General features: G+C 37.3%; 1 long non-coding RNA gene across 2 annotated transcripts; it reads right to left on the bottom strand.

Annotated features, from left to right (window-relative positions):
• Window positions 1-5322: 5322 nt before the first annotated feature.
• LOC122621148 lies at window positions 5323-6741 on the bottom strand. 2 transcript variants are annotated; one of them, XR_006326196.1, is made up of 3 exons: window positions 6587-6741; window positions 5791-6521; window positions 5323-5743 (listed from the first exon to the last, which is right to left on the bottom strand). It is a non-coding gene; the product is annotated as an uncharacterized LOC122621148 (long non-coding RNA). The 2 variants fall into 2 exon arrangements; XR_006326195.1 differs by having other exon boundaries at window positions 5323-6063; window positions 6270-6521.
• Window positions 6742-7626: the final 885 nt, after the last annotated feature.

The following is a 7626-nucleotide window of genomic DNA, read 5'->3' as shown; positions in this document are numbered from 1 at the left end:
ATATTTCAGGTCATATCTATTCGGCAGGCCATTTGAAATAATGAGTGATCACAAGCCATTGGTATGGCTCAATAATATCAAAGAGCCGAACATGAAATTACAAAGGTGGAAAATCAAACTTAATGAATTTGATTATAAAATAAAATATCTTCCAGGCAACGAAAATTATGTCGCGGATGCTCTTTCCCGCACAAAGATAGAAGAAGTCATGGTTGGCGAAGTCGCAAACAGCGCAGACGCAACTATACATAGTGCTAATGAAGATAATTTAAATTATATATCCATAACGGAGAGACCAATCAATTTCTTCTCTAGACAAATAGAGATAGAAAAAGGCGACAGTGATACAACAAGTGTAAGCCACTTCTTTCAAAAACTAAAGATTAAAATAATCTATAAAGAAATGACACTTGAACTCGCCAAAACTCTCATTAAGGAATATGTGTGCACCAAGAAAAGCGCAATTTACTTCCCTAATGATAAGGATTTTCTGATCTTCCAGAGGGCATTTACCGAAATCATAAGCCCTAACAATTTCACAAAACTATTGAGATGTACCACGAAGCTAATTGATATATTAACTTATGCGGAATTTAAGGATTTAATCTTAAAGAAACATAAGGAAGTTTTACATCCAGGTATAGAAAAAACCATTAATTGGTTTAAAGAAAAATACTATTACCCGGATAGTCAAAAGCTAATTCAAAATATTATCAATGAATGTGAAATCTGCAATCTGGCAAAAACAGAACATCGAGACACAAAATTGACATATGAAACAACACCAGAAATATTTAACACAAGGGAAAAATACGTGATAGATTTTTATCTCACGGGAAACCAGATCTTCTTATCTTGTATTGATATTTATTCAAAATTTGCTTCACTAGTTGAAGTAAAAAGTAGAGATTGGCTAGAAGCGAAAAGAGCCATTACTAAAATATTCAATGATATGGGAAAGCCTCAGGAAATTAAAGCGGACAAAGATTCAGCTTTTATGTGCATAGCTTTGCAAAACTGGATAAGATCCGAAGGCGTACAAATTTCTGTAACAACCAGCAAAAATGGTGTATCTGATATAGAAAGATTTCACAAGACCGTAAATGAAAAGCTGAGAATCATCGGTAGTGAACAAAATATTGAAGATAGGTATACGAGATTCGAAACAATCTTATACGTCTATAATCATAAAACTAAACATAATAGTACCAAACGATCTCCGGCAGACATTTTTCTGTATGCAGGCAGTCCAGACTTTAATGTACAACAAAACAAAATCGATAAGATCGATTATCTCAATAAGAATAGGCATGATTTTGAAGTTGATATAAAATATAGACAGGCTCCACTCGTAAAGAGTAAAATCACCAATCCATTTAAAAAGACAGGAAGAATTGAACAAGTGGACAGTAAACATTTTGAGGAAACAAACCGCGGCAGGAAAATCGTTCATTATAAATCTAAATTCAAGAAACAAAAAAAGATTAATACGAGCAAATACGATAATTCCAGACCAAATACACAACATATTTCTAATAATGCTTAGTTGCATGTTACCACTCATCACCATGGTCAAATGCAGCAATATCGAGGTAAACCCAATAAGTGCAAAGAATGGATATCTTATATTTCAAACCGGAGCGATGGAAATTCCAACCAGCTACGAATACCACTATTTGAGTATAAACATAACAAAGACAATGCTTATTTTCGAAAATCTAGTAACCGAAGCAAACGACTATCCCAATGTACCTCAGATACCATATTTAGTAGATAAACTAAAACGGGAAATAAATGGATTAAGAATTATTAGCCGAAACAAAAGAGGTCTTTTGAATGTAGTAGGGAAGGCATATAAATACTTATTTGGTACATTAGATGAGGACGACAGGGAAGAGCTAGAGGAAAAAATTAATAACATGTCAGAAGACTCCGTGAAAACCCATGATCTAAACATGGTTATCGATGTAATCAACAGCGGTATAGACATAATTAATAAGCTAAAGGTGGAGAAAGAACAGAACCAACAAATTGCGATACTGATATTTAACCTACAGCAGTTTACAGAATACATAGAAGATATCGAGTTAGGTATGCAATTAACCAGATTAGGAATCTTTAACCCAAAATTACTAAAACATGATTATTTGAAACACGTAAATTCGGAGAAAATGCTAAAGATAAAAACATCAACTTGGCTCAAGACAGACACGAACGAAATTTTGATTATATCCCACGTTCCTAGCGAGGTCACTAAAGTTCCGATATTTCAAATAGTTCCGTACCCAGATGAACATAATTATATTCTAACCGAGCAAATATTTGATAAATTCTATATATTCAATAACCAAGTATTTCATAAAGATACGGATAAATTAATATTCGACAAATGTATTGTTGGACTTATCAAACAAGAGCAAACTCAGTGCAAATACATTAAAACCCATAGAAATTTCCAAATAAATTATATAGAGCCAAATATACTTTTAACATGGAATATTCCTGAAACAATTGTCCATCAAGATTGTACAAACAACAAAATATTAATATCAGGAAACAACATCATTAAAATTAAAAATTGTACCATGCAAATAGATGAATTCCTAATTTCTAATAATCTAGCAGATTTTACACAAACGATTTATATCACCAACAATGTAACACGTTTAGAACCAATAGATCACTTACAAACAAGAGAAATGATAAAATTCCATGTAAAACATTACAGCTTTTTTCAAATTATATGCATTACAACTTTTGTCATAATGATAATTAGTTTGACTCTGTATTTAGCATATAAATTTAAAAATATACCTAAGAAAATTATTGTTAAATATTGTAAACAAAAAGAAGAACATCCGCACCTTGAAACTAATGTGAAGGAAATAATTCAACCAGAAAACAATATTACGATATACCCAAATTTAACGACCTGAGGACAGGCCAAATTCAATGATTGGGGGAGTGACATATCCATAAGTCCCTAAGACTTAAGCACATGCCTACACAACACACATACAACATGTACACCCAAACACACCCTACACTACTCTGGATGTACTCAACAGATACCAGATAAGAATAAGTTCGTCATATGATCCTCAAGACAAGGTTGAGTGGAAAAACCCAAACCCACTGGTAGACTAAACATCCGTTGCCTAATTTAAACATTCCTTGCTTAAGCCCTTGCACTATCGTCACGTTCCCACGTTCAAAGCTCGGACTCGCAATCCCGAAAAACAGAAGTATTAGATTGCAATAAACAAAATTATAAGAATCTAAGAGCACTTGTATCCAAGAGCGAATGCACTTGAATCCAAGAGAAATGCAAAGACAATTAAAGTCAGCAACTTAAAAGCTCTCTCTTCATTTGATCAGATCCCTAAAGTCTAAAGTCCATATTAGAAAAGCTCGACACCGAGGCTTGAACGTCAATCAAATCAGAGTAATTATTAGAGTTCAGTTTGAGGCCTAATTCAAATCGGTCGGTGTTCTTCTCATAAAATAATATTGTAATTATTCAGTGAAAATAAATTTATATTTTTTTACTTATGAATATTGCGAGTATTTAATTATATATAGGAATTTCCCTGGAAATGGGAGTGAAGGGGGCTGAAGTCGGAAAAGACGGCCTTAAATGCAGTTAACGAAGCGTTCAAGGTTACCCATCCAGGCAGTTGGAGCATAAAGAACACCGGGATCATGAGTTGCACTTTAAGCAGGCAAATTTATTTCGCACGAATTGCGCAAAGGCATTCGCACAATGCTCAGAAAAAGTGGACAAGGACAGGATGCTAGGCTTGTTTTAAGGATGGGAAGTGAGGATAAGAGCTATGCGATTTGTCACAACCAGAAATACCTCTTTGAAAAGCGTATTAGTAATTATTAGCGTAAGTAATTTATAAAGTATTAGAGGGAAAAAAGACTTGAATTCGTCATATAAATTAAATGGAAGATCAAGAAATTAACTTTAGCAGGACATTTCTAGTTTCAATAAATTCCAAAACCAGTCCGATCTATTAGCACAACAATAAATAAAATACTTTTTGAATTATACAACTTCTACAAACACTATGATACTTTATTAATTTGTATACTCATAAAAGGTTTTGGTGTCACAAGCAAGGCTTTTCACCCACTGTGCCACAGAAACTCACCTCACCATTTCCCGAGTGTCATGGCCATATTTACGTTATCATTTTTCCAGCATTTCGTTCTGCGAGTCACGTTGCTGTCATTGCCTGCTGAACAATAAATATGGGCTGTGTGGCAGTGTGGCACAGGAATATATTCCGGTGGGTACTGTGTACTGGGTACTGGGTAGTGGCCACAGCTTGTTTGGCCAGCGATTAAATTGACCGCTGCAAATTGTCAGAAGTGCTTACCTAATAAAACGTTATCATATTTCATTGATTTCGCCCTTTAACTACCGCCCGGCGGCATGTGTAAGCCATTTGAGCTACGGCCTGGAATTAGGCGATGTAATGAGCAATTTGCATTTGGCCTATGAACATTCGAATTGGCCAATTGCGCTGCGGCGGCTCAATCATTAATTGCATTCGGGGCCTGGGGAAAAGTTTTTGTCAGACGTCCCCGACAAACTAATTTAAAAGTCGAATAGAATTTGCAAGTATTTCGCCAGATAGTTTCTTTTACACTTCCTTTGTTTTTTTTGGTTTTTGTGTTCAGTTTGTTCTCCTTTTTAGTCGAGAAACTCCCGCAGGAGCAGAGCGCAATATGCAAAACTGCCAGACAGCTCGATAGATGGATAAACTGGCAGGAGGAGCCAGTCGGGCGGACAGGATCGTGGGGATTGGGGGTCCAAAGTCGGAACAGACGGCTAGATTTGCGTGTCGAAAGTTGGCTGGCTGGCCTTTTAAATTGGCGCTTAAGTTGAAATTGATTCATTTGGACAACGGCAAGCCCGGTGGTGCTGGCGGTGCTGGTGGTGTCCCGCCATTCCGAACTACTTACATGCAACGGCGCGATAATTTAATTTATTTTCAAACTCAATTTCGCGAATTTTTTTCGCACGCTCGCGCTTTTGACTTGATTTTGTGCAGTTCTCTTTTCGCTTTTAAGCACCCTCGTCGCGAGTACTATCACTTTACGGAAGATTCAAAGCTTTAAAAAAAGCTGTCAAGGTATCCCATATATAAAATTAGCATTCAAGAAACTACATAAAAATTAATTTGAATTAAATTAATCGCTCACATATTGCAGATCTAAAATATTTCAAGCTGATTTATTTAAAAAAAAACATTATCTCAAAGCTCAAACCATTTTATCATCTCAAAAATCGTATTACTTATTTATCCTGCTTTTATGAGATTTAATGATCTAACACTTTTCAGGCGCCTTTGGAGCCACCGACCTAAAAGGGTGCTTCCTAATTCGATAAACCCGGGCCGAATCCGTCCGTTTCCATTCAACGTTGCCATGTTGCCGAACCCAAACGAACCGAACTGACTAGAACAGAGAGTGGCAGTGAGAACAGAGATCCGGGGACTGGACTTCATTATGTTCAACCGGCTGTCCGGCGGATTGGCCGTCCCCGGCGCCGAAACACCATGCCACCCCTTTCAAATGCCCGTAGAGAAATGGAATTCTCGCTAAAACAGTAAAAATTGCATTGTTTTCCTCGGAAAAGTCCGGCTACTGGGATGGGGCTGTGTGGAAATGTGTTGCGCTGCTTTCAGGCGAGAAAGATCCCAGCAGCAGTGGCAGCAGCAGCAGCAGCAACCTCGAAATGGAAATATTTTCATTCTGATTTATTTCGCCTCTCCTCACCTGGCAATTAGTTGAAACTCATTGAGTGGGCCTTGAGCTTGAGAGTTGGCCTGCGGCTTTCCAGGGAGTTGGCCAAATTGAATTTGCCACTCGTATGCAAACACACATCCACCTCTTGGATGCACTTTTCATCTTTTCATCATAGCCGCGCACTTGCGTTTGGTTTTCAAATGAAGCGGTGGCAGTTTTGAATCGCAGTTTCAGGGAATCGACCTGAATTGCGAATGCAATTTGGCGTTTGGTTAGAGAGTCCACTGCTTTGGTGTAATAAAGCTAGATGCAGTGGCAGTCCCAGAAAGAAATTTTGATAATTTGCTTAGAAATCGGAAAGAAAAATATTAAAATGAAAAAAGAGTAAAACAATTTTAAAACTATGGGCGTGCCAGTTTTTAGCTGTTTGTGGGCGGGACCAAGCTCACGCACCCCGTACCCGTGGCAATTAACAATTCAATTTAGAATTATATTTGGGCTTAACTTACGTGGCCACTCTATATGCTTATAGTAGGGATTGCATCTGGCTCGAAGAACAAGATGTTGAAGTTTTCATTGGGATGAATAGCACCACCCAATAAATCGAAAAGTAAGGAGGGGTTGACGATCCTGATAATGAAATGGTTTCTTATTTATTTATATTTGAGGAGATTAACTTATCACAACGGGTGTTTTGAATTCCGTTGCCAACAATTTTATCAATTTATGAACAGCCGGGAATAACAAACATCTTATGCCACCTGTTAAATTAAAAGGAAATCAAATTAAAACAAACGAAAAGACCAAATAAACTATAAAGTATTACTTAACTTGCGACAGTGCTTGTGAAGGGTCAAAACTTCTCCTTCGATGCAGTTCTTAGTAATACTAAATAAAGAGCCTTGAGCTTCCATTATGAGTAGTTGGCATATAAGGCCACAGAGCGCCAAAACCCAAACGTGCATTTCGGTTTCCAGAATAGAACAGCTACTTGCCAGGGCTATACTCGTATACCGTATTCCTACCGATTCAAATTGCTTTTAATTAAAAGCCATGCGTGAATATTAAAAAGTCAAACATGTGGTAAAGGTCATTTGCATTGTAACAGTCGCCTTTTTGAAAGAGATGGATGAAAAAATCGATACATATTTATAGAGAGTGGGCGTCTTAGTTTTGGGCACAGCGTTGGTATGTACATACATATGACATACTCTTCAACGGATCTAGTGTATCCTTTCACGCTACGAGTAAAGGGTATAAATAATTAATTAGAGAGAATTTAGTTAAAGTGCCGCAAGAATCTCGTGATATTTATTGAATGTCATTTCTTAAAGCGCCGCGATTATAAAAGCTTAGCTGTGTGTACTTCTTTCCGAGTTTGAGTTCGTGCTTCTGTTTGAGTGTGGGACACTTAAGACCGTGTGATTGATTGCCTGTAAAATATATTATATTCGCGTATTAAATTTATTGACATTCCCGCGCAAATAAATCACGACTTGGTGTGACATGACAGCGCATCGGAAGTGAGGAAAGTGGCGAGCGTCTGCCAAAGGATTTTCTCGCATTATCGCAACGTGGAGGATGTGGAGGTGATTTCCCCCTAAGCTGGGAATGACTTAAAGGGCCCTTTTCACTTTGAATTAAGTTTGCTTAAACTTATGATGAGTTGTTGCGAGTTTCGATTCGTTAAAAACTTGATTATGTTAGGTCAGGTCATGGACTGGCAAAAACATACTCCCACCCGTTAGCTAACTTTCTTCCATTATTTGTTTTAATAGAATTCCACATATACAGAATGCACGGCCACTTACCGGACACCCCTAACACCTTTCCCTAAATGCACTGAAAGAACGTATTCTCCTTTTC

Source organism: Drosophila teissieri, chromosome 3R, assembly GCF_016746235.2.
Source record: "Drosophila teissieri strain GT53w chromosome 3R, Prin_Dtei_1.1, whole genome shotgun sequence".
Lineage (NCBI taxonomy): Eukaryota > Metazoa > Arthropoda > Insecta > Diptera > Drosophilidae > Drosophila > Drosophila teissieri.
This window is presented reverse-complemented; position numbering and strand designations above follow the sequence as displayed.